This window comes from Neovison vison, chromosome 7 (assembly GCF_020171115.1).
Source record: "Neovison vison isolate M4711 chromosome 7, ASM_NN_V1, whole genome shotgun sequence".
In the NCBI taxonomy this organism is placed as follows: Eukaryota; Metazoa; Chordata; class Mammalia; order Carnivora; family Mustelidae; genus Neogale; species Neogale vison.
Genome location: NC_058097.1, coordinates 2,158,248 through 2,182,076, shown reverse-complemented (window position 1 = coordinate 2,182,076; position 23,829 = coordinate 2,158,248).

The following is a 23,829-nucleotide window of genomic DNA, read 5'->3' as shown; positions in this document are numbered from 1 at the left end:
ACTTCCACGACCCTAAAGCTGACCAGGCCGAACTCAGTGGGAGCCACAGGGGAGGATGCTGCGTGGCTCACGTTCTCTCCAGGAGCACCAGGGCAGGATCACGGGCCAAATGGCCAGGAGCAAGGCCCCAAACTGTCCCGACAGCGGGCCTTCCCGGCCACTGCCCCAGCCCACTAAAGCTTCCACTGCACCTCACAGACACCAGAATATCCACGGCCAAAACCAGGGGTTTGGAGAACGTGCTTTTCTCACATAAAGGTCTGAGTTCTGGTCTCCGACATCACTGGGGTTCCCCCTCGGACACTGCTGCGTCCGTCCCCACGGGCTGTGGCGATGCATCCCTCAAGGGGCAGAGACGAGGGCCGGCCCTTCCCTCTACGGGCTGGAGGGTGCATGGCTCACTGGCCAGGGCGTGTCCCATGCACGGCGCCTTGGCAGGGGAGTGGGGACACTCAGGCTTCACTCTGGGTGACGAGGGACCCAGTTGGACATCCTGTGTCTACGGAAGGGAGGATGAACAGCTGCGGAGACAGCGGTGCACGGAGGTCTCTGCCCTGGACACTGTTCCCATCTTGCCCACCTGTGACCCCTCCTCCGATCCCTGCTCCGATCCCTCCTCCGACCCAGCTCCAGTCCCAACTCAGCTGTCCCTTGGTCTCCACTGTCCTCCCCAGCCTGGGCCTGCCTGTTCTAGAACCTTCCGGGTTGGTCACTATCTGGCTCCGCACGGACTGCCCGTGTGACCACTGACCAGTCCTCGAATCTCTCTGGGCTGCCTGTGGCTCTCGGGGAAATCGCTCCAGCGACGGTGACCCCTCGGGGTGGGCACTTTGGCTCGCTCTCCGCTAGGCACGAGCACCTGCTTGGGGCCCTCTACCTACTGGCTGAAGGCCTGAGTAAATGGGCCTTCCTGAGCCCAGGCCCTAGCCAGCGGATGGACACAGCTCAGAGCTGTGAGGAGAAAAGCAGGCAGGACCATGGCCAAAGCCTCTTGACCATGTGTCTGGTGCCCCCACAGCCCTTGGAGCAGGTCACGCCACATCCCCATCCTGCACGAGTGGGCACGGGGACAGACACTCCTAGGGGAGCCGCCGTCCGGACTGAGCCAGCACACAGTAGGGGCTCTCCGGGCCATCTAGGACCCGCTCCTGTCTTCATCCCCTGGCCTCTTCTGGGAGTTCATCCCAGCCTAAACCAAAGTCCCCTGCACAGGTCTCCAAGGACCCTCCAACCCAGAGACCCACACGTGCATGAAACCACCTCCAGAGGTCGGCGGTGTGGCCTGCTCCCGACAGAGGCTCCCAGAGACCTGTAGCTGGGTGACACACACCTGTCCCCTGTGGGGCCACAAGCCAGCAAAGAGGCAGGCCTGTGCTCTGTGGGGGAGGACAGAGGGGCACAACAGGACAGGTGTTCAAACGGGAGATTTCCTGTTTCAGCCAGGAGGCCGCAAGCCTGAGATCCGGGGACGGGCAAGGTTGGCTTCTCCTGAGGCCGCTCTCTGGGGCATGCACCCGGCCGTCCCTCCCCGAGTGTCTGTGTCCTGATCCCTCCTACAGACACAGTCAGGGTGGTCGGGCGTGACTGAAGCACCCGTTTAGGGGCCTTCTCTCCAAGCACAGTCACATTCCAGGGTCCTGGGGTGGAGGCGGCAACATGCGAACTTGGGGGACACGATTCCACCCAGAACAACCGGTTGAAATGCACGGCACCTGCTCTGAGGTGTCTTCTGGGGCCGGTGAGGACACTCGTCGTGCCCCCCGACACGGCACGGGGAGGCGGCGGGTTTCCTCTGGTCAGCGAGCGGCTGAGGGTCGCTGGGCGAGCTCTCCTGCTCCGGGCTCCGGCCCTGCGCGGGTTAATCGGAAGGTCTCTGGAGTTGGGGGAGGATTGACTGCCCCCAGACCTTTATCATCTCGCCCTGACGCTGAGGGCTCACATTTCCCACTTAATTACTTGTCCCGCAATCAGAAGAGATAGCCGGTTCTGTGCTGAGTTGGCTGCAGCTGTGAACTGTTTATTTACTTTTCCTCGGCCCGGGAATGGCTGTAATTTGAAGGTTCAGATCTCAGCTACCCCGCCTGGTGCAAAGCCTGCTAAACACTTCCACATTGCTGGGGTGGAGCGCCGCTGGAAGCCGCCCCCGCCCCCTTGCCCAGGCGGAGGGCGCTGGGAAAGCAGGTGTTCCTGGTTATCACGGCCGCAGGGCAGCGAGGGGAGGCACTGCCCGTCCGGCCCCCCCCCCCGCTCCGTGGTGCACCCGAGGAGCTGGGCAGAGAAGCCAGGGGCCACGGCGGGGACGAGGACCTCGAGGTGGCAGGACAGGAGCTCCCCAAAAGAACCCCCCCCCACAAACCAAGCTGTCCCACCACACTGCAAGCCATGGCTCTCCCTAATTCCTGCACCAAATGGTGTAATTACCACTTAAGTTGTCAAATGGTATCCAGATGGTCTTACCTTTCACACCAACGGTTTAATAAGCTTTTAGGCGTGACCTTTGCAGCCTGTCCTCCACCTGCACAGCCCCCCGGTTTGTGAAATCCGAGCCCACAATTAGATCTGATAATGAGTGCCCGGGCGACCAGCCTTGAACTCTGCAAGCTCTCCTCGAGGGGTGCCCGGCAAGTCACCCCACGCCACGGGCAAATGGCATGTGTCTCACCACAAACGGAAGGGCCCCTGTGCACAGGCCCCGGCGGCCTGCCTGCGGACCTCATTGAGGCCCCAAGAGACCCCAGAGTGCGTGGGGGTGGGGAAGGAGGCGACTCCGCGAACTCAGGCCGCTGCCCCAGGAGCCGTGCTCCGGGAGACCAGAGGCTCCCGTCAGACCCACTCCTCCAGGGCCGCCCACTGGGGAGGAGGGGTCTCCCATCGGCACCCGTGGGGGCCCACCCCAACGCGGGAACACCCTGCGGCCACAAAGCTGTGCGGTGACCCTCTGTCCGTGCGGACGCTGCGGGCACACTCAGGCCAGAGAGACTCCCGGCAAAGCTGTCAGGGGAAGAAGGACCCTGCTCTCTACCGCCTGCTGGGAGACGTCAGAGTCCCTTCCCCAGCACGGGGCAAACTGCGCGGATGGTTATGGAGCTCGTGCACACGCGCCCGCACACGCAGCCCGCACACGCGCCCGCACACGCGCCCACACACGTGCCCAGGGCTCCTCATCCGCTTACAGACTCGACCCTCGCGCAGCCCCGGGCTACGGCTCTCCCCACGTGCAGATCAGAGAACAGGGGTGCAGAGATGTTAACCAGTCGGCCCAAAGTCACGAAGCTAGCAAGCGGCGGGAACGGGATCCGAGCGCAGGCGAGCAGCAGAGCGCGTGTGGTTATTAACGTAATTGTTTCGGTCATTAAAAAGTAGGTATCCATGAGGGACAGCACATTGTACTGAACACGGTTAAGGATTTGCACGAGGGCTTTGAAAATGCCACATACCCCCCAAGCATCCCGCACACTGGTCCTCGCAGGGCCCTGCGATCTGAAGAAGAGGGAAGCACAGGAAGACAGGAACCAACCAGAAGCCTTCTCCACAACGGGCTGGAGCAGAGGGTGATGAAGGAGGGACCAGACACTTGAGCTCTTGGCCAGGGACAGAAGTTTCCATGGGAGACCCTTGTCTCTGATCTTTGCCAGGGAGTGGTTGGAGCAGACCACAGACCAGAGAGCCACAGGAGAGTGAGACCCCACAGGGAAACTGGCAAGATGTCTTTGTTCCAAGCCCTCATTATATTTGAGTCCTGGGGTGGGGGGGTTGGGGGGGCATCACTAACCCTCTCCTGACACTCCCGGGGATCCTACGTACGCTGCCACTGAAAACCTCCCCCTAAGATTTCATCGCCATTCGTACTTAGGTGTGAATGACTAACATTTAGGAAGAGGAGATGGTGTTCGGGTTTTCTGTCACCTGCAGGTCGACTTTGCTTTTCAAACAGAGAAGACCCGAGATAACCACGCCGCACGGAAAAGTCATCTTTACTAACATACTGGGAGGCACACACTGGTTTTTTAAAACACCGCTGCATTTACTGTGGAACGCACGGCAAGAATGGCGTGGGCTTTTTTTTTAAAGAGGTATTTATTTATTTGAGAGAGAAAGAGAGAAAACATGAGCAGGGGGCGGGGCAGAGGGAGGGAGAGTCTTAAGCAGCTCTGTGCCGAACACGGAGCCTGACTTGGGGCTCGATCCCACGACCCTAAGATCACGACCTGAGCCGAAACCAAGAGTCAGACGCTCGACCGAATGAGCCACCCAGGCACCCCAGGGGCATGGACTTTTGAAGTAACGAGACGCCCAAAAAGACCCTGCTTGGCCGGTTTCTCTCTTGGTCCCCACCCCTGGGGAGGCAGCCTACTGTGCAAACAATTCCACGACAGAAAACCTTAAGGAACAAGGCCGTAAATGTGCACGTTCTTCATTGCAATGGCGACGCCGTCCGGTACGTGACGGATTTATTTCCGTGTGAGCTGGGAGCTCCCGGTGACAAGGCTAGGACTCGGGAGCCGCCGGTATCAGATGCTTTCAGAGAGCCAGCTGTCTCAGAGTGCTCCAGCCAGCCCCGCGGCCACCGGCAGGGAGCCACCGGCAGAGGGTCACCGGCAGAGGGTCACCGGCAGGGAGTCACCGGCAGGGAGCCACCGGCAGAGAGTCACCGGCAGGGAGTCACCGGCAGGGAGTCACCGGCAGAGAGTCACCGGCACGGAGTCACCGGCAGAGGGTCACCGGCAGAGAGTCACCGGCAGGGAGCCACCGGCAGAGAGTCACCGGCACGGAGTCACTGGCAGAGGGTCACCGGCAGGGAGCCACTGGCAGACCCACCTTGCGGCCCACAGCCCCTGCCGAAGCCACAGCAGCCACAGCCCCTGACACGCCGGGCAGCTCTGCCTCCGAGCTTAGCACGGGCCCCTCCTGCTTGGCATGTCTCTCTCCCTTGTCCACCCAGAGGGCTCCAGCTCCTCACAAGAGGCCCCCATGCCCTCACCCCGTCACCACTCCTGCCCCCATCGCGTCCACTGCTGCCTTCGCTGGCCTCTGCGCCCCGCCCTTGGAGCACCGACGGTCTGGTCCACCCTTCTGCCCACAGGGGCCGCTGACCCAGGATGCCGCCCGCACAGGACCTTGCTCAGCGCCTCGCGTCCTCTTCCCCACCACGCGTCCCCTGGTGGCGGGGCCTGGGTCTGTTCTGTGCCTGCTGGGACAGGTGCCGTCCGTGTGGGCATCCATGAGCCACCCTCGTCCCGTTCCCCAAGAAGACTTTGTCTACAGACCTGCCTCTGGCCGCAGGGCCGTGTCTCCCCTAAGCTCAAACGAGACACGTAAGAGCTAGCAGGAGTCACCCCCAGAAACACAGACAGGTGACGTGACCTGCTCCGGGGAAAGCGGGCAGAATGCCAGGCTACGGCGCTGACCCTGGGCCTTGGCAGAGGGGTGGGCGGGGAAGGGCAGCGGGGTGTGGCCTGGAAGTTGTGGCTTCACAAGCCCCGTGGTTCGCCCGTGGCCCCCAAACACCCTCCGTGCTCGGACTCCACACAGCCAGGGGGCGGGTTCCGTGATGGCGCCCACTTCGTCAACGGGAGGAGGGTCGGAGATGCCCAGCAACGTGGCCGAGACCACACGGAGGCAGAGCGTGACCCTGAACGGGAACCGGCAGGCTCCGGAATCATCTGACGCGCCCAAGGTGAGGGAAGGAAGGAGCTTGGGCTGGGGGCAGGGAGGCGGACGGCTTGGTTTCTAAGACCCCAGTCGGCCCCAGAGAGCATGGGTGCATGTGTGCGCGTGTTTGTGCGTGTGTGCACACATGGGAGTGTGTGCTGGTACGTGCGGGGAGTGAGAGGGTGTGTGAGATGCGCACACGTGTGGAAGGTGGGAAGGTGTGCGTGTGAATTGATGTGTGCCTGTGTGTGCGAATCCGTGTGTGTGGACGGGTGTGCGTGTGTTCCCGCCCCAGGAAAGCCTCGGGAAGACAGCACGGGGCCCTTTGTCGAGCCGCCGTGTTCCACGCTCTACTGCAGCCCTGCTTCGGGAAAACGTAAGGCAACAAACGGGAAAGCAGCTCCCAGCTGCCGGCTTCCTGCTCCGGGTGCACAGAAACCCTGAGTCACAGGGTATCTGGGGAGTCCCTGAGCCAGGGGAGGAAGTTCGCAGACGGTAAGGACCCCAGAGCTCTGAGGATCCCACCGGGCCTCCCTCACACCGGCCCTCAGCAAGGATGGTGGGAGCCGACACACGGGGAGCGGGCCTGCTGCCACTCCTGCCCCAGAACCCGCTGATCCTGTCGGGGGGGGCGGCTGCCCGTCACACCTCCTCTCTGCCCACGGTCACCCCACAGGCCCAAAGTCAAGCCAGCGGGCACCCTGGTACGGGGAGCCGTCCCCCCCCGGGGCCCCTGCTTGCTCCCCTGCGGAACGCGGCCCACCAGCACCACCTCCACCGCCAGATGACCCCCCTACAGCTCACATCAGCCACGGGGCACCCAGCCCCTGGGCCCTCCAAGGAGGGGAAGTGGGAGCTCTGACGCCCACGCTGTGCAGGAGGCACCTGCGACTGTGGGGTCCCGGGCCTGGCCCTCTCTGCAGCCCAGCCTGGCGCTGCCTCACTGGACGTTTCTGGAAGGGAGCTCACCGGTCCCATCTGGCAGGAGCACCTCTGAGGGGTCTCGCTGTCCTGCAGCTTCTCGTGGGAGACACAGGCGTTTGTCCCACGCCTCTTCCTGAGAAGAGACAGTCCCTCTCTGGCCCCAGTGTCCTCGGCTCTGAGAATCGCGGGACCCCCCAGTGCTTCCCAAGTCAGCGTCCCTGGACCCCAGGGGACAGAGGAGAGGCGGAGAGGCTGGCATTACTGTCACATCCGGGAGTTTCTAGTGCACGTAGCGCGGTCCCAAAATGGGGCCTCAGAGGAGCTCAGGACAGTCGAGGTCTCTGCTCCCGACTCCCAGCGTCGGAGCTCGGCGCAGGCCGCCGGCTGCCCACGAGGACCAGAAACTGCCAAGGTCACGTCCTTGAAGGTCATTATGAACAATGAGACTTAAGACGTAATTAAGAATTCATCTTTCCTCCTAACAACCCCAGTCAGTAGAGGGGGAGACTGAGGGTCCTAGGAGAGACCAGGAGGCAGCCGTGAACTCAGACTCAGCCTGATCCCAGGGCCGACACGCTGCCGGCCGGCACCTCCCGAAGGGCCTGCTCGGCAGAATGACCTGGGGCCTGGACGAAGCGACGGACGCCTCGTGGGCCACCCCAGACCCAGCCAGGTTGACTCTGAGCCCCAGGCCTGAGAATCTGCATTCTGAAACAGCCATCCCTGGAGGTAGGACTCACACCCACGGCCCGCACTGCAGCACAGAATTGGGCTGATGACCTGTGACCCCCCCCCACTCCCGGCTCAACAACAGCGCCTCTCACAAGCGCCCCTGATGGGGAAGGGGTCACGGAAACCAGCCCAGGCCCTGCAGGCAGGCCTGTCCTGCCCCCGCCCGCCTGCACAGCGCCCCCGAGGGCCATGCGGGGCACTGCGTCCCCCGCGGCCCCCTCCCTGGCAGGGAACCCACGGGGCCTCTACACAAAGAATGGGCGGAAAGGCAGAGGGCAGGAATTCACCCCTGCATTTCACACCGCTGTCCGCTGGGACAGGCCTGCTGAGGATCCGAGGGCCAGCAGCAGCTGAAAAGGCCAGGGACACGGGGAGCCCGGCCCCATGGTGCGAGGGACCGGCCAACAAAACACACCTCCCCCCAAGCTGGCCAGAGGGCAGCCGAGCAATCGCCCGCAGAAATCTGCAAGCTCATCACGGAGCTTGGAAACCTTGGTGGGGACACAACACAGGACACATCCTGCTCGGCAGAGATAAGAGAATTCCCAGGTTCTCCCCTCCCCCGGGGGACAGAGAGCTGGGGGGAGCTTAGGGGAACAGGAGAGAGGTGCCCCGAAATGCCTCACTGCAGGGAAGCTGCCCCGTGCCCTTCACCCTCCCTTCCGAGCTCGGGGACAGGCCTGGGAGGCGGGGTCACAGGTCGGGTCGGGGTGCTGGGACCCCGTCACAGATGTCACTCGTCCTCCACATCAGGCCTCAGGCTGGCTTTCCAACACCACCCCTCCCCATGGGGCTCTGGGGACCTGGGCCAGCGGCTTTGCCGCTCTGTGCCTCTGTCTCCCCGCCTGCAAGCTGGGGCTGTGGGGGGCAGCGCCTCCTGGGGCAGGGTAACCAGGGGTGCGCGTGGAGGGTCCCCGCGGCCACAGCCTTGCCGCTCTGTCCTGTCAGCCCTCCCATCCAGGCCCGGGCATGCACACCTCACAGACTCCTTCCGTGGCTTCCGCCAGGAGACGGACACAACACGGAGAAGACGTGGCACGGAGCAGGGGGTTGAGCCGGAGCCCGAGGCCACCCTCAGTGACATCGCGTGCGGCTCGTTGGGGAGCCCGAGCGAAGAGCCTGACCCCAGCAGACTCGAGCTCCGCCCTTGCTCTGTGGGCCCCACCGGTGCCGGCTTCATCCCGACCCTGGGATCGGGGCTGCTCCCTGTGTCAGAAAGGATGACAAGCCGAGGAGTAGAAGCGAGAGGTCAGGGCTGCGCGGACCCTTCCACGCCCCTTCCGTGCGGGGTCCTCCCTGTGGCCCTCACAAGCCGACTCATGGAGATTCCGACAGGTTAGGTCACCTGCCCAGGGTCACCTGGCAGCAATCGGGGGCCTAGCACGCGCACAGAGCAGCCATCCAACACTCGGGAGCTGTGTGCGCCCCGCTTCCCCTGGAGGACGGGCTCTCACCCTGTCCCTCTCTGTGGCCCCCAGGACGCCGGCGCAGCAGCCAGCCAGCGAGGGGTCAAAAGCGCACGGTGGATGGGCCCGTCTTCTTCCCCGTGTGGTTTTGAGCGGGTGGCATCCAGATCCGTCCGGGGGAACTGTGGGCCGTTCGTGCCCGCCGGTATCAGGGTGGGGGCACCCGGCGGGTCCTCAGCCGCTCCTGCCTCGACCAGGGACTCAGGCTGCCCGTGAGATCGGCTTCCCTACCTCTAGGTTAGCTGAAGGAATTCGGGCAGAGCCAGTGTGTTTTGGGGAAAAATTAAGAACGAATTGTCCCAGCACCCATGTGGGAACACAGAACCATGCGCCAGATCTCCAGGTAGAATTTCTCTAAGCAGATTCCATGTGCGCATGAGCCCTTGGGGCAAGACCCAGTGGCCTGCAGAATGGAAGCCCCAGGTGGGGCAGCCACACCCCTTCCTCTGCCGTGATGACGTCAAAACAGCGCCTGCCCCTGCAGACCCGGCCTCCGTCACTCTCGCTCGGCGTCCCAGGCCTGCCGGCGGCAGTCACGCTGCCCCAAGCACCCACCTGGAACAGGACAGGCTGGGCGCTGTGCACACGTTCTCTCTCCTTCTCAAGTCAAGAAGGTGCTGGGAACCAGGACAGCCCACTCTGACGCCCGGAACCTACCCCCATGGCTCCAGAGGCTGAGCCTCACATTCCCTTCCAGAACTCCCGCGCCGACCCTGGACAGCCCTGCAGACATGCTCTGGAAGCCGCCGCTTCCTGCTTCCTGGGCCCGGGGCCGCCACCAGCCGCTGCGGTGCATCCAGGAACTTGGGAAGGGGCCACAGCAAACACCACAGGCGGACGTGCTGGCTGGGGTCTTCACACCCACCTTCTCCCTGGCCCACCTAAATGGGATCTTTGGGGATGCTTCTGGGAAACCCTTGGCTCTCCCGATTAGAAGACACAGACCCGGCTGGTGCAGTCCCGCCGCCCTTCTCCTTCCTTCCTCCTCTGAACGCAGACATGATGGCTGGTGATGCAGCAGCTCTCCTGAGGCCGTGAGAGCACAGGTAACGGCAACATAGCAGACAGACGATGTCCCACCTCACCCCAAGCCATCCCCAGCCCAACCCGCAGATCCTGTGAAGACGTTAGCTTACATGGCAAGGGGGGAGCAAGGCTGCCGAGGGAACAAGGGTTGCTAACCAGCAGCTCCCAACAGAGCAAGAGAACCTGCATTACTGAGTGGCGCAGTGTGACCACCAGGGTCCTTGCAAGGAAGAGGGAGGCAGAAGAAGACAGCGGAGGGACAGAAGCGGTTGGAAGCATGGTGTCGTGCTGTCGCTGGGACAGCAGACGTGATCGGGACTGCCTACTTCACAGGCCTGAGCAAGGATTCTCCAGTTCAAGGTGGGGCTGGCTTCCTCGCTGTGCTTTTAGGGCGGCTGCTTGTCCCTGACAGGACCCCGCGGACCGACAGCCCTGTTTGGGGAACACAACTTCACCAAAACATAACATCTGTCTCGTGTTTTCCCGATCTCCTTTATCGCTTGTCCTATGGCAGAGTTTCCAGCAACGGCCACGGTAAGAGCAGGGCCTCCTCTGCTGACCCGGGTGGTGGGACGGAAGACCCAGGACCCTCATCATGGACATCTACTCTGTGCTGGGCGGGGAACCGGGCTCCGGAGAGGGTGCAGGACGGGCTTGACAAGCTGGGTGCCCCCGGGGCTCCCCGTGGCACCCGAGGGCTGGTCCCACATGGAGGGGCCACAGCAGCCACAACCCCTGTGCCCCTCGCCGGTGCCAGGCCCCACACGCCGCCCTGCTCATGTTCCTCTCAGCAGCCCTGACAGGCCCGCACGGCCGCTCCGAGGGGAGTGAGCCCCGAGCCCCCGCCCAGCATCGCAGAGCGCGTGAACACCGGCAGGTGGTGGGCTCACTGCGCCCGTCCCCAGGACTCCAGCCCCCCAGCCTTCTCGGGCCCCACGGCGCAGCCAGGTTAGAAGGAAGCAGGGAGAGATTGCTCTGTGCTGCAGAGCCCACGGCAGAAACCACCGGCTCGCCCAGGGGCCTGAGGGGGTGCGGGGGCCATCGCAGGACGGGGAGGCCGCGGGACCCCCAGGGTGTGATCCAGAAGGGGGGCCTCCTCCCCAGCACACCCCATCCCCATTCTGCAAGACTCTGGGCCTAGCAGCGCCCTCGGTGGCTGCGGCCAGGACCAGGGGCCAGCAGGGGTTTGCCCTTTGAGCCCCACTCTGACGCCGACTACTGAGTGGACCCCATGTCCTTCTCCGTGAAGCAAGAAAGAAGCCACTACATTAGGGGGAGTCTTGGCCAAAAACTACCCCTTACGCTCCCAGCAGGTAGGAACATATTAATTCATTTTCTTCATAATGAGGCTGTAAGTGAAATCTTTGGAACACTAAGAGATAAACTTCTCATCAGGAGGGTTTTTGCAAAGAAAAACGTCTCCCTCACCTTCCGAGAGAGCGTCACGCACTGGCCACGTGTGGCCCTGGGCTGGCCGCTCAGCCCTCTGCCGGCTGCCTGACCACATCTGCTCCCCGCCCACTCCTCCTTGTTGACAGGATTCTGGTTTTATTTGGCTTGGCAGTGGACCCTACTAAAAATATGCAGTTTCCCAGACTCCTTTGCAGTGGAGACTGGTCAGGTGACACAGCGGCGGTCACGGCGACTGAGGTGAGCTGCCGAAGACAGCCCTTCCAGAGGGACAGGAGGGCGCGCCTCTCCCCGGGCTGGGACGGAGGCTCATGGGCACGGTGTGTACCTCATGCCGGAGGCCCACAGGCCCTGGGCCCAAAAGAGGGGGGAGCCAGGCCGCTGCCCAGACCGCCCGCCTCCAGCCGCCCGGACTTCCGACACCCTGCCCTGTCACTGCCGACCACCACGGTCCCGACCCGTGCGCCGCCTGACGGTGAGCAGCGGCCCCCGACCCCCATCTTCCCGGAGGGGACACTGGCGGTAGACACGTCCATGGAAGCTGCTTCCCGCCAATCCAGGGCCCGCCTCCCCCTCACCCGTGAGAGGTGGCTTCCAGCTCACCACAGAACGACAGGCCGCCTCTACTCACTAAAATACATGTTTTATGTATTTGTCTATTTTGTTTTATTCATTTCCTTGGTGAAACCAGTTTCCCACGACAGCCACGTGGCACCCAGACTTGCTGTTTCCTCCCGGCTTGTGACTGAGGGCGATCCCCTCTTAGGAGGGCTGGAGCGCCCGCGTCCGTGAACCGGGGTGGCCAGACCCACCCGCTGGCTGCGGTGCAGCGGGGCAGACACTGAAGCCGTCACCCGCCCTGACCTCTGTGCTCCGAGCTGGGCCCGCCCTGACCTGCGAGCTCCGAGCTGGGCCCGGGTCTCACACCGCTCCTGGCTCACAGCCCCCTGCCTGCGGGGGCCGAGGAGGAGGCTGTGCGCCCCTCGGTGGCTCCGTCACCCAGGCCCGGATTCCTCTGCCCCCACACCACCCCCGTTCAGACGCCGCCGCCCCATCGAACATGCCTCCCACAGCCTGCGGTTGCCCGTGTGCACGTCGCCCTCCCAAAGGACGGTGGGCCGCGGCCGGTACCACAGAGTTACTCCGAGTTCTTCACCCTTGAGTGGGGTCTTGAAGAAAGGAGGGGACTCACCAGTCAGAGAGGGACACGGCACTCCAGGGGAAGGAACAGCGTAGGCAAAGGCACGGAGGCACAAGACAGCAGGAAGCCCTGGAGCAGCGGTGAGCCTCGCAGATGTGTGTCATGGAGCACAGAGAGGAGAGCCAAGGCCGGGCCGTGGCTGCTGGTTTTCAGAGCACAGTATTGTTGCTACTCCCGTTCACAGTAACGACGGCACTTACTGGCCGCGGCCTGATGTGTCACCTCCAACCCCACGTGAGGGGGGTCCTACCGTTAGCCTCGCTCCAGAGAAGACAAAACCGAGGCCCAGAGAAACAAACTGACCTTCCCCAGGACAGCCATTCGGAAACAGCTGAGCTAGAACCCCAGCCTCCTTCTGCCTGGCTGGACAGCCTTGTTCTCAAGGGTCACATTAGACCCCAAGAGCAGCTCGTCATGGCAACTATGTCACCGTCCACTTTCACCACGGGCAAGCGCGTGTGATGTCGGGGGTGGCCCGCGGGTGACCTGCGACATCGGCTGGGCTGACTTATGTGTCTAGAGTTCCACGGCACTGAATGGGGCCCCGAGGTTCTGCGTGTCCCTGGTCCTTCCCTAGGACGGCACAGGTTCTTCTCATGCTGGCCCCAGAGGCACGGGGGCACTGCCGGAAACAGGTAAACATTTCGCCAAGCTTCTGCCTGCGTGACGTTTGCTAACCTCTCATGGACCAAAGCACGTCAGATAGGAAAACCATGACCCAGAGACAAGGAATCCGCCCGCCTCCTGGGAGAAGCAGCTACCGATCCTCTGTGGAGGGGTGAAGACCCCCTACCACGGGTGCGTTCTACCTGCTGCAGGTGAGGACGGCCAGGGCCACGGCCGAGGTGGGGGCTCCCCTGCGGTGTGGGAAGGGTGACTTGTCTGCGGCTAGGGCACGCGTCAGGAGGAGAGCTGCGATCCCTGACCAATCCTTTTGACTTGAAAATCCCCACCCCTGGGACTGGCACCTGGGGGGGGGGGGTGGTCACTAGATCCAACAGAGAGAAACAAAAACCTCCCTGAGTACTTAAGGCAGCTTCCATACCTGGAACACTGCCGTGGGGACAGAAAAGCTTGGATGCCTATGAGCGGAGCAGTGAGGAAGCTGCCGGCACCCCTGGGCTGCAGAACGGGAGGGGGTGGGGTGGGGGGCGGGCGAGGGCCTGTCCTACAAGCAGCACCACTGCCGAAGACACAGGGCTCTTCCCCCTCCGCCCTGCCGCCTCCCCCAGAGCCTCCCCCGGTGCCCCAAGTTCAGACCAGCAGGAGCAGGGATGCAGGAGCCTGTCTGGGGCGGCCTCTCGGCCCCTGAAGCACCCGGCAGGCAAGGAAGGGACGAGGCAGGGACCTGAGTGCGGAGGGTTCCCGGAGCGCTGGTATCTGCCCCTTCCTGGAGCAGGTAGACCCCGTCTCCCCCGTCTCTCCCGTGCTCCAGGGCAGCGTTCCTCTGGCAGCCAGGATGTGCACACAAACCCCAGGTCTGGTTTGGGAGGGCAAGGTGGAGCCTGGGACTGCATTTCTAACCGACTGCCAGGTGCTGCCAGCTCTGCTGGTCTATGGGCCACACTTCCCATGGCAAGGCATAGCATGGGAGCGCAGCCTCCGTGAAGACCATGGGCCCGGCTCTCCCTCCTTGGGCAAGCCTCTGAGGCAGGAGCAGCAGAGAAAACCAAGATCTGGCAAGTTCAAGAGACTTACCCAGGTGCCCATCTGGTAGATGTGATGCCAGGCAGCCCCTCTGCCCGTTTTTTTCGGGGCTCCAGGGACTCGCCTAGAGACAGTGGTGACGTGGTCCTTTATCCAGCACGCTCTATCGGCCCAGATTTTGCATTCACAATCTCAAGTCCTGACAACCTGGAAAAGGAAGGTCACTACGTCCATTTTACGTAGGAGAAACTGAGGCTCAGAATGTTACAGGAACTCAGCAAGCGTCTGCAGAGAGGGCGGGCAGAGCCCAGGTGAGCCCCATCTCCTGCGGGAGAACTTCTGCTCCAGGCCTCACACCTCCCGCCTCTCAAATCCTCCCGCTTGTGTGTCCCCTCAACAGAGGCGCTCACCGAGGCCCTGGCTCAAGACGTGGGGTCTGCGGTCCGCTGGCCCGGATCCGGGGCCGCAGTTCTCCTCACCGTCCGGCAGCGGCTGTGCCGCGTGCAGAGTTCCACTCAGCCTCCCAGGGACTCGGTTTCCTCAACCGCCGAGTGAGGACAGTGGTGTTCCCTACGCTGTCCACCTGCCGGGAGGCAGCGTCCAGTTACCCCAGCCGATACCTGGCATGCGGCCAACTCCGGCTTAACACCCAGTCTTGTGCAAGTCTGCCGCCGTCCTAACGCTTAAGAGTCCTGGCAGGGGAGACAGTCGACTCGCAAACCAAAAAACAGGAATGTGTTAAATGACCAAGTGTCCAATGTTAGAGCACCAAGAAGGTGGGGCGCCGGGGTCGCCAGGGCCAGCAGCATGGCATCACTGTTGGAGCCCCCCTCCCGGCCGAGTCTGTGCCCCTGCTGCTGGTGCTTGGGGCTGGGTGCTCCGGAGAGCTCCTGCTCTGTGGATGAGCCATAAATCCCGCCGTGAACGTGCTCATTCCTGCCACCGGCAAGCCCGGCCGCAGCCTGGAGGGACACCTGCGCGCCCAGACCCTCTCCGGGCGACGGTCGGCATGGAATGTCGGGGCCCCGGCTCAGCTCCTGCTGGACACCTCCTGTTCACAGGTAGCAACAGCCAGGCCACTGGGAAGGACGGCCTCCGAGACGCGTTGGTCCAAACCACGCGGAGAAGCGGGTCGAGCGTCCTCCTGAGAGACGGGCCGGGATCCAAGCTTCTGGTGGGCGCCTGCACGAGGAACCTCGGGCTCCCTGCTCCTGGCGCGCAGCGTAAACACGTTAGCTGGACCCGGAGGGAGTCCCCACGGCTGCCCAGCTCCCTCTGAGAGCGCTCCCCAGCAGGATGAGGAGGTGGTGAACCCCGCGGGCTTTACTCCCCACCGACGGCTCTCTCCACGGTCGAACGCGGATGCTGAGCGGGTCTCCCGGTTTGTCTGGGTCAACTCTCTTCTCCCACGTAGCTAACACACAACGCAAGATAAGAGCTCGGATCGCCATTCAGCTCTCAGGAGGGCAGAAACGATGCCTCCCCACCTCTGCTGGCCGAAATCGAACGTTGCTTCCACAAAAACACAATGTGGAAAGTTTACAGATTCGACACCAGACCCTGCAACGGCGCGTCATCACTGCGAGCCGCCCAACGCGCTTGCGGGCATTTCAGAGGCCCACGTGAAAGAAGGTGCCCGGGCCACTCTCCAGCCTTCCACCGAATACAATAGTAAAGAACAAAGAATTAGGGCGCCTGGGTGGCCCAGTGGGTGAAGCTGCTGCCTTCGGCTCAGGTCATGATCTCAGGGTCCTGGGATCGAGTCCCGCATCGGGCTCTCTGCTTGGCAGGGAGCCTGCTTCCTCCTCTCTGCCTGCCTCTCTGTCTACTTGTGATCTCTCTGTGTCAAATAAGCAAATAAAAAATCTTTAAAAAAAAATAAAATCTTTTAAAAAAAAAAGAACAAAGAATTTTTTAAAAAAAGTATTTGTTGGGGCGCCTGGGTGGCTCAGTGGGTTATGCCGCTGCCTTCGGCTCAGGTCATGATCCCAGGGTCCTGGGATCGAGCCCCGCATTGGGCTCTCTGCTCAGCAGGGAGCCTGCTTCCCCCTGCCTCTGCCTCTCTACCTACTTGTGATCTCTGTCTGTCAAATAAATAAAATCTTTGAAAAAAATAAAATAAAATAAAGTATTTGAAAAGTAAAAAATAAAACAATAAAAGCCCGGAAAAGCAGCAGCAATAATCTTTGAGACAACCGAAGCCGTCCGGCTTGGCTGGCAAACTGAAGCATAAACATAGTTTAGGCTGAAGTTGGTCAAACAGTCTGGCTAAGTTCGTTTTCTAGAAAAAAAATCTTGCCCCAAACAAGCTGCTTCATAACACGTGACGTCTGAAAGTGCTTTTCCTTGCTGGGTTGGAACCTGAAGTATTTTCAGCTAAACGAGAAAATGTTCGCCGTTGGACGGCCTAGGAGAGCCGTCAGGAGCGTGCTTTCTGGAAATAAACAGGATCGTAAGAAGGTCGGCCCGAGCAGAAATGTAAGCCCACATGAGTAGCTGGTGTCATTGAACTGTCCCGTCAGCCAAGGTGCCAAGTGACACAAATTTTTTCGAGTCAGTTCCAACACGATCGCCTGCCTGGATCTGTACGAGCCTGAACAGATCTCGCTCCAGAAATCACTAATTTTATTTTCTCCAGGGTCCACGTACGCTCTCCGCTCCGCCTGCCAGCCAAGTATTTGGGACAGACAAGACCCTATTTTCTCCGGACCCGTTTACGAAGGTTCCCTCGACACAGACGTGGCTCAACAGACACTGTTTACGTTTCACGGGTCAGTATCTTGCTGGAGAAAATTAGAGCTAAGTTTCAGGAGGCTTTGTTTTCATTTTAACTCTTGTTTGCTGGCCACAGCCACACAATACTTAAATGACTTTCTCCCCAAAGGGCAAAGTCTTTAAAGCAGAACAGAATTTAGTTAAACGGCTGGGTTTCCTGCACAATCATCGTAGTCATACGGACACTTACGGGCGGTGGGTCACTTGCCCAGTCTGTAAACACACACAGGTAAAAAAGCCTGCACGTCATTTGGTTGAAGTTTTAAAGGACAACACGTGATTTACACGAGGAAGGCGTCCTACTGTGCTGCATGGACGCGTTCCTATGTCTTTAAACAGGGCTTCACATTCGGAGTCAAATGAACCCCCTTGCCGTGTTTTCATTTTTCAAAAACAAGTGATGACATCTCTTTAGGAACCAAAGGTAAGCCTTTCTGTCGGCGTTGGGCGCTCATCTGTTTCACGCAGCGTCAGGTGCGCGCTGTTTCTTTTCAAATTAAACAATGTGGCACGTCACTACCCAAGACAAATTAAGGAATCACGGTGTCTGTCCCCCGACGCTGAAATCATCCAAAATTGTCTTCCCCTGAACTTTAACAACACACAGGTTGAAAACGTGCTCATCGGGTTCGGGGGTTCTCTCTAGCAAGAGATGGGGGCAGAAGAATGTCTGTTCTCGAAATGACGTGGGAGCCGTTCTCGGTGGCACGGAGGCGAGGGCCACCCCGAGGCCGGGAGGGTGAGGACGGTCGAGAAGCTCTGGGACGCCGGCGGCACCGGCGCGGCAGACGCTGACGGGACCAGACGCGGGTCCGCACGGCCATTCCCACGCGTGTTCCTCACCCCCAGCGGAAAGGCCTTTGTTGAGAAGGTGAGACTCGGGGCCCCACCCCTGCACAGCCCGGTGTCCCGCGCCCGTCCGGACACGCACAGGCGTCCTCGAGTGTGGGCTCCGCCCGACTGCCACGGGAGGATCGAGGGGGTCAGCTCCCCCCGACACACAAACAGGCAGCAGATCTAGAAACACCCACGAAGCCTCCTCCATCGCTCTCGTGAACGTTTCCTCGCAGGCGGCCGCTCCGGGAGGGTGAGGCTCCCGCTGGTGAGCGTTGGGCTCAGACACTCCCCGCGCTGGCGCGGCGCGTTTCAAGCGAGGCCTCAAACGCCCCCTACTCCGTACGCTTCCCGTGGACTGGACGCACCCTTGGGGAGGTGAAGGGGGACCTGACCCGGACCCCTCCGGCTCTGGGGCAGAATCTCAGCATCTTCCCCACCCCCCAGGCCGGGGACCACTCCAGAAGTAACACCGCCATCTGCCGGGCAGCCGGGGAACCGCGCGGGAGGCCGAGCCGTCCGCCCCAGCAATCCAGCGGGGCCGGCGAAATCCGTTTCCGTCGCACCGCGCCGCGGCCTCTTGGGCAGGAGGACGAGGACCGCACAGTCTGGGCGGACGCATGGGAAAGTGGCAACAGCCTTCTGGCTCTGGTGGGCAGCGGTTTCAAACACACTCTGGCCCATCCCCTTAGCCTGCAACCCCCAAATTGAGGAGGTGAAAGAAAGGGCATCGCTACGTTTAATTTCTAAGGCTTCTGGATTAGTTATGAATTTCTGGGGTGAAGATTTATTTTCCCAGCCGTCAGCACCCCTCTTTCCCCTCCCACACTTCCCCAGGCTGGGGAAGAAGGGGACATGCACACACACACACACGCACGCACACACATGCACACACACACGCACACACGTGCACACTCACATCCCCCCTTGGGGTTCTTTAACCTGACAAGCCTTCGCAAACACAAGAGCCCAAAACAAGGATAACCCAAATATTATTCTGAATCCTTTTTCTCAGGCACTTGTGCAAAACAACTACCATTTTTGAAGTTTATGTAACTTTTCCTTATAAATACAATCCTGTTCTGATCCCCTATCTCTAGATGTCGATTTCTGGATTTTTCTTATGCAAACAACCAGCTTGCTTTTCTCCTTCTCCCTGTTCCTAAATGATCTCCCTGATTTGCCTTGAAATTTGAGCATTAAGTGCTTTCTCTTGGTAATTAAAGGCAGGGTATTCTTTTCAGGAGAGAACTGCATTGTTTTACAATTGCCTACACTCATTAGAATAGTTTCATGGAAAGAAGTCAGTTGTGGCCTAGAGTGTTAACATTTTTTTTTTTTTACTATCCTTCCAACATTGGACAAAGATGTTCAGAAGATTTTTAAAAATAAACAACTTACGTTACATGAAAAATACAATTAAATTTATTAAGTATCACAAGGCACCCATTTTTAAAGAGAAACATATTTTACTGCACCTTATTTTTCTTTATTACACATCATAAAAATTTTTTAAGCGCCCTAGGAGCCTAAAGTCGGGCTTGCTATTACGTTACAGTCAGGAATTACTTCATTTCATGCATATATTCATTTCACATACGTATATGTGGGCATAACCAAAGTATTTACATTTGTAACTTAATTTCTCACTCAGTAGAGTTCGAAAGATCTGGACATTATAAAGGCAAACTCATTTTCTGCTGGAATGGAATGAGAAAATGAAAATTTTAAAATTCATTTTATTAGGTAAATTCCGTAGGGACTCACTGTTTGCCCTGAAATAAACCAGCTTGCTTCGTTGACTTTCGCCATCTTTCGGAGCCTTAAAATGAAAACCGGAGTCACGGCCGGCCGTGGCTGAGCTCTCCCCCTCCCCTTCCCCAGAGACTCCCCTCCTCGCAGTCAGCGCCGTGCTGAAGGAGGGGTTCGTGGTGGAGCCCCACAGAAGGTGAACTGGCAGAGAAGGACAGGGGAGGCAGGACAGACGGACGGCCAGGGTCAGAGCATCGCTGGAGGAAGCCTGGGGAGTACTCACAATTTCCAGTGCCTGCTGCGGTCTGTCTCCCGGTCCCGATTCCAAAAGGAAATGTGGCTCTTTTGTGCAGAACCAGAAATGAACATCCAGGAAGTTGGCAAAATCACTAGCTAAACAATTTAATAGAGGAAACACAACAAAATAAATTGCCAAATTTGGTTTTTGTTTGTTTGGGGTTTTTTTTTCCCCCTCCATAAAAGAAAAGAAAAAGGGTAAACGGGAGGGTGGCAGGAAAGGGCCTGTTTTATTTTCCCCGGTGAGAGCGAGCCGGGCCCCAAGTGGGCCTAAGCGCGGACCTGGGTACGTGCTCTCCTGCACCCACGTAAGGGAGAGGACAGCAGCTGACTCAGAGCTCGGGCTCCCGGCAGCCCCCGAGACTCGGTGCGAGTTGTCCGAGTTCCTGCCGCAGATCTGAAATGAGTTTTCCTATGAAAATGCACTTAAAACTCAGCGACCCCCACCCCTCACGAATGCCTTCAGTGACAGGAAATGTTAACCATTTTAAGCACTTTTTATTTGCATTTGCTTCGTGGCTGAAGGAGCGAGGGAGAAATGTACCCTTAATGGTCGGTGGCGACGGGGTTGGGGGCTGGGGGAGAGCCGGCACGTGTGTTTCTGGGCACGGGACGGGCGTCCTGGGTCCCGAGTGGGCCCCAGACGGCAGCGACTCCGCCATGCACTCCCACAGAAGGAGGACAGGGTCTGCGTGTTGGGGTGAGTCGTATCCCGGATTCCCCTGTGCTGTTGATAAATGAGAAGGCAGTACCCTTCCAACCCCCAGCTGGGGAGGGTGAAGGAGAGGCCCCAGCTTGCAATGTTTGTGGTGCCGAGACATGTTTGTGTGAGTGTTTTCTCCCTGGGATCAAAAGGGGGGGAAAAAGATTTTTTTCCCCCAAACCAACCAAACACAGCAGCTCAGAAACACAGGAATGTGTACAACATTGTCCTTCAGAAATCCATCTTGAATTTTTTTAAAGCTCTCTCTTTGATCAAAAGCCGACAGAGAATTACATTTTCCCCCATTCTGTTGCATTTAACGTGGACTCACACGGGGGGAGTTTAAACAAGCAGGTGGCCCAAGCATGAATGCTCCTTTCAGTCCCGGCAGGGGAGGTGGGCCGGCCCGAGGGGGCGGGAGCGGCAGCGCGGATTAGTTATAGGGAAGGGGCAAAAGCTGCCCGTCTCAGGGGCAGTAAGGCCAGAAGAAACCCGTGACGAGCACCCTGGACACTACCTCTGCGCGCTGGGCAAGAGCACAGGGTAACGGCAAGTCCTTCTGCGGGAAGGCAAGCGGCTGCTCTTCATCCATGGGTGTCAAGTTGGGAAAACAAAACAAAACCCTTCAGAGTGCATTTCAGGAGATCGTGGCGTGCCCCACGAGGGCACAGTAACGCCCCTCACCCCCGGGGAATCCTGCACCAGAGCCTCCCTCTAGCTGCCTGGGCAGGCAATGGGACACTGAGAAAGGCCAGTCCTGGGTTGAGGGGCTTCGAGGGGCGGCGTGAGCGGCGCCCACTCCCTCTGAGCCCTGTCAACAGCAGCCCCCGTGTGAGGACCTGAGCCACCAAGCCATGGTCCACAGGAACCAGGAGCGTGCACACAGCGGGGCACACACCCCGGGGCACGTGGACACCCTGAGGTCACAGCTGAGAGCCACACAGTCAGTCTCCCTGGGCTGAAGGACGGGCGAGCCGACGGAGCCGTGTCTGTGCGCGCTGCGGCCTCAGCCACCCTCAGACCGCCCTCAACAGCGCACGGAGCCCCCAGAGGAGGGACGGACGGACCGCCTCCCTCCTGCCCACGTACCAGGTGTTACGAGAAGTCCCCAGATCCCAGCCCCTGTCTGACGACACCCAGGAGTGGGCATCAGGGCCAAGCGGGCGGCGAGACAGGCCAAGACAGCGCGTCCACGTCCCTGGTGCTGCGGCACGACGAGCAGAAGCTCCCCTCCGAGGTCCTGCTCCTCTGGGCTCCAGGTGGGCGGCTGGAAAGAAGGGAAGGAAGGTACAGGTCGCGGGGAGGAGCTGGCCCGCCATCGAGCGTGCCCTCGGGGGGCGCCGTCAAGTAGAGAACATGCGCTTCCTGGAAGCTCAGACCAGAGGGCGGGAGCTGGGACGCCAGCGGAGGACACGGACAGGGCCAGGCTGCTGTGAGCGGCTCGGGGGCCTCTGGCCCCAGGACCCCCCAGCCCCACCCTGCTGCCTCCCACGGCCACGTCTCCATCCCTCGGGCTGCTGAGCTGACCTGTGTCCCCGAGCCCGTGCGCTCAGATTCCCGCTCTCCCAGCGTGTCGGGACGGACGCGGCCCCGCGCCCGGAGGGGCACCGTCCTGACAAGCTGGCGAAGGCAAGAGAGCCCACAGGAGGAGGAAGACAAAGAATGTTCCAGAAGGGCACAGAGTCCAGAGCCTGGGCCAGGACGCAAGCAGCACCCACGTCCTCTTCTACCCGTGATTCTCTGAAACACAGACAATGAACCGGGGGCGGGAGGAATGCGTGTGTAAAGACACTGTGGGGACTGCACGCACGCGGACCTCCTGCTGGCCACTCATCTGCTTAAATCCCAGACGGTTTCCTTCTTTTTTTTTTTTTTTTAACACGATTTTATCCCCTCCTCTCACAGAGCTTCCCTCCTTCATGCAAGCGAAGGTATTTCCCACAGCCCGGGTGCTGGAATGTTCTAAAATGCTAACATCGACACATTTCTACTTCATTTTATTACAGAAACGTTCTTTTATGGCACGGAGTGTGTGGTGTGTGTGCAGAGCAGGCAAAGGGGGGGCTCCCCTACAGCACAGCCCGCGGTGCCGCTGCCTCATATAAATCCCAAGAAGTGACAGTCAAGCTGGCAGGAGAATTTGGGAAACCAACAGACAAAATATACAGTGCAGCCCGTGGGCCTCACCTTTACAAGGCAGAGAGAGCTTCTGGAACGGGCGGGCCAGGACCTCCGGGGCCGCTCATTAGGTCGCTGATGAATTGGACGGGGGCCCACTGCCCTCCTGGGGCAGCGAAATGTTCGAAAACCGAGTTTTATTAACCTAATAAAATGAAAAGGGGGGGAAAAGTCAGGGAAATTTCAGCTGGAAGAATGAAAGGAAGCACAGTAAGTTAACCTGCTTCTAATATAGTCCGAACAGTTCTGGAGGACAACAGCCGTTCCCACAAAGACCCCGCGTTACTGATACTGGCTTTCAGCGGAGCTGTGGGCCGCAGCCGTCTGGAGACGCCCAGCGATGCCCTGTTCTTCCGTTCTTACGAATGGATTTCAAACTGGTACTTTTTCATCCTGTCTGACGCCAAAGGCAGGGAGTGCCAGAAGGAACAACGGCAAGAGGACGTCTTTGGGGCGAATGGGGGTTTTGGAAAAGGTAGTGAACACTGCCCAACCCTGGCCGGGACAGAAATGTCCCCAGCACTCGGGGATCTGAGCACGCCCACCTCAGGGAGCAGAAATCTGAGAGTCAGAGAAAAACACGTCCGGGGCACGCAGCAGTGGCAAGGTGTCCGTTATCCACGGATACCTTCAGAGACCCTCCCCTCTGGAAGTGGGGGCTGGGAGGCTCCAGCTGAAGAAGAAACTAGCTCCAGGCAAGCCTCCCTTCTTCTCCCAGATGCGTGCACAGCGGCGAGCTGCCAGGTCAGTCGGCCAGCGCTGTGCGGACCTGAGAACATGCCTCGTCCAGCCGGGGCACCTGGCCTGGTCCCCCATTCACTTCGCCTGAACCTCCAAAAGACAGGAGAGCTTCATCATCTCTGGATCCCAGAGGCAAAGGCTGCTGGCGGCTCTGGCTCATGCAGTGCGGGCGTGAAGGAGGCAGGACGCGTGTCAGCCCCAGACACATCCGCAAGAACATGCCACGGAGGAAAGCTGCCTCCTGCCGGATCCCTGGTTGGGGGCACACCGGCTCAGAGCCGGCCTCGTGGCACTGTCTCCCATGGGGCAACGTGTGCACAGAATCGCTTCAAAGTCGCTCTCCTGAATCAAGGAGGGAGGTGCGGCCCTGCTGAGCAGGGACGCACACCCCCACGGCCATGCCTTTCTGTTTTAATAGAAGATACGTGAGCCGCTAGCATTACGCACGCATACGCAGACCCGACTGCCCTCCCTCCTCCTGCAGCCACGTC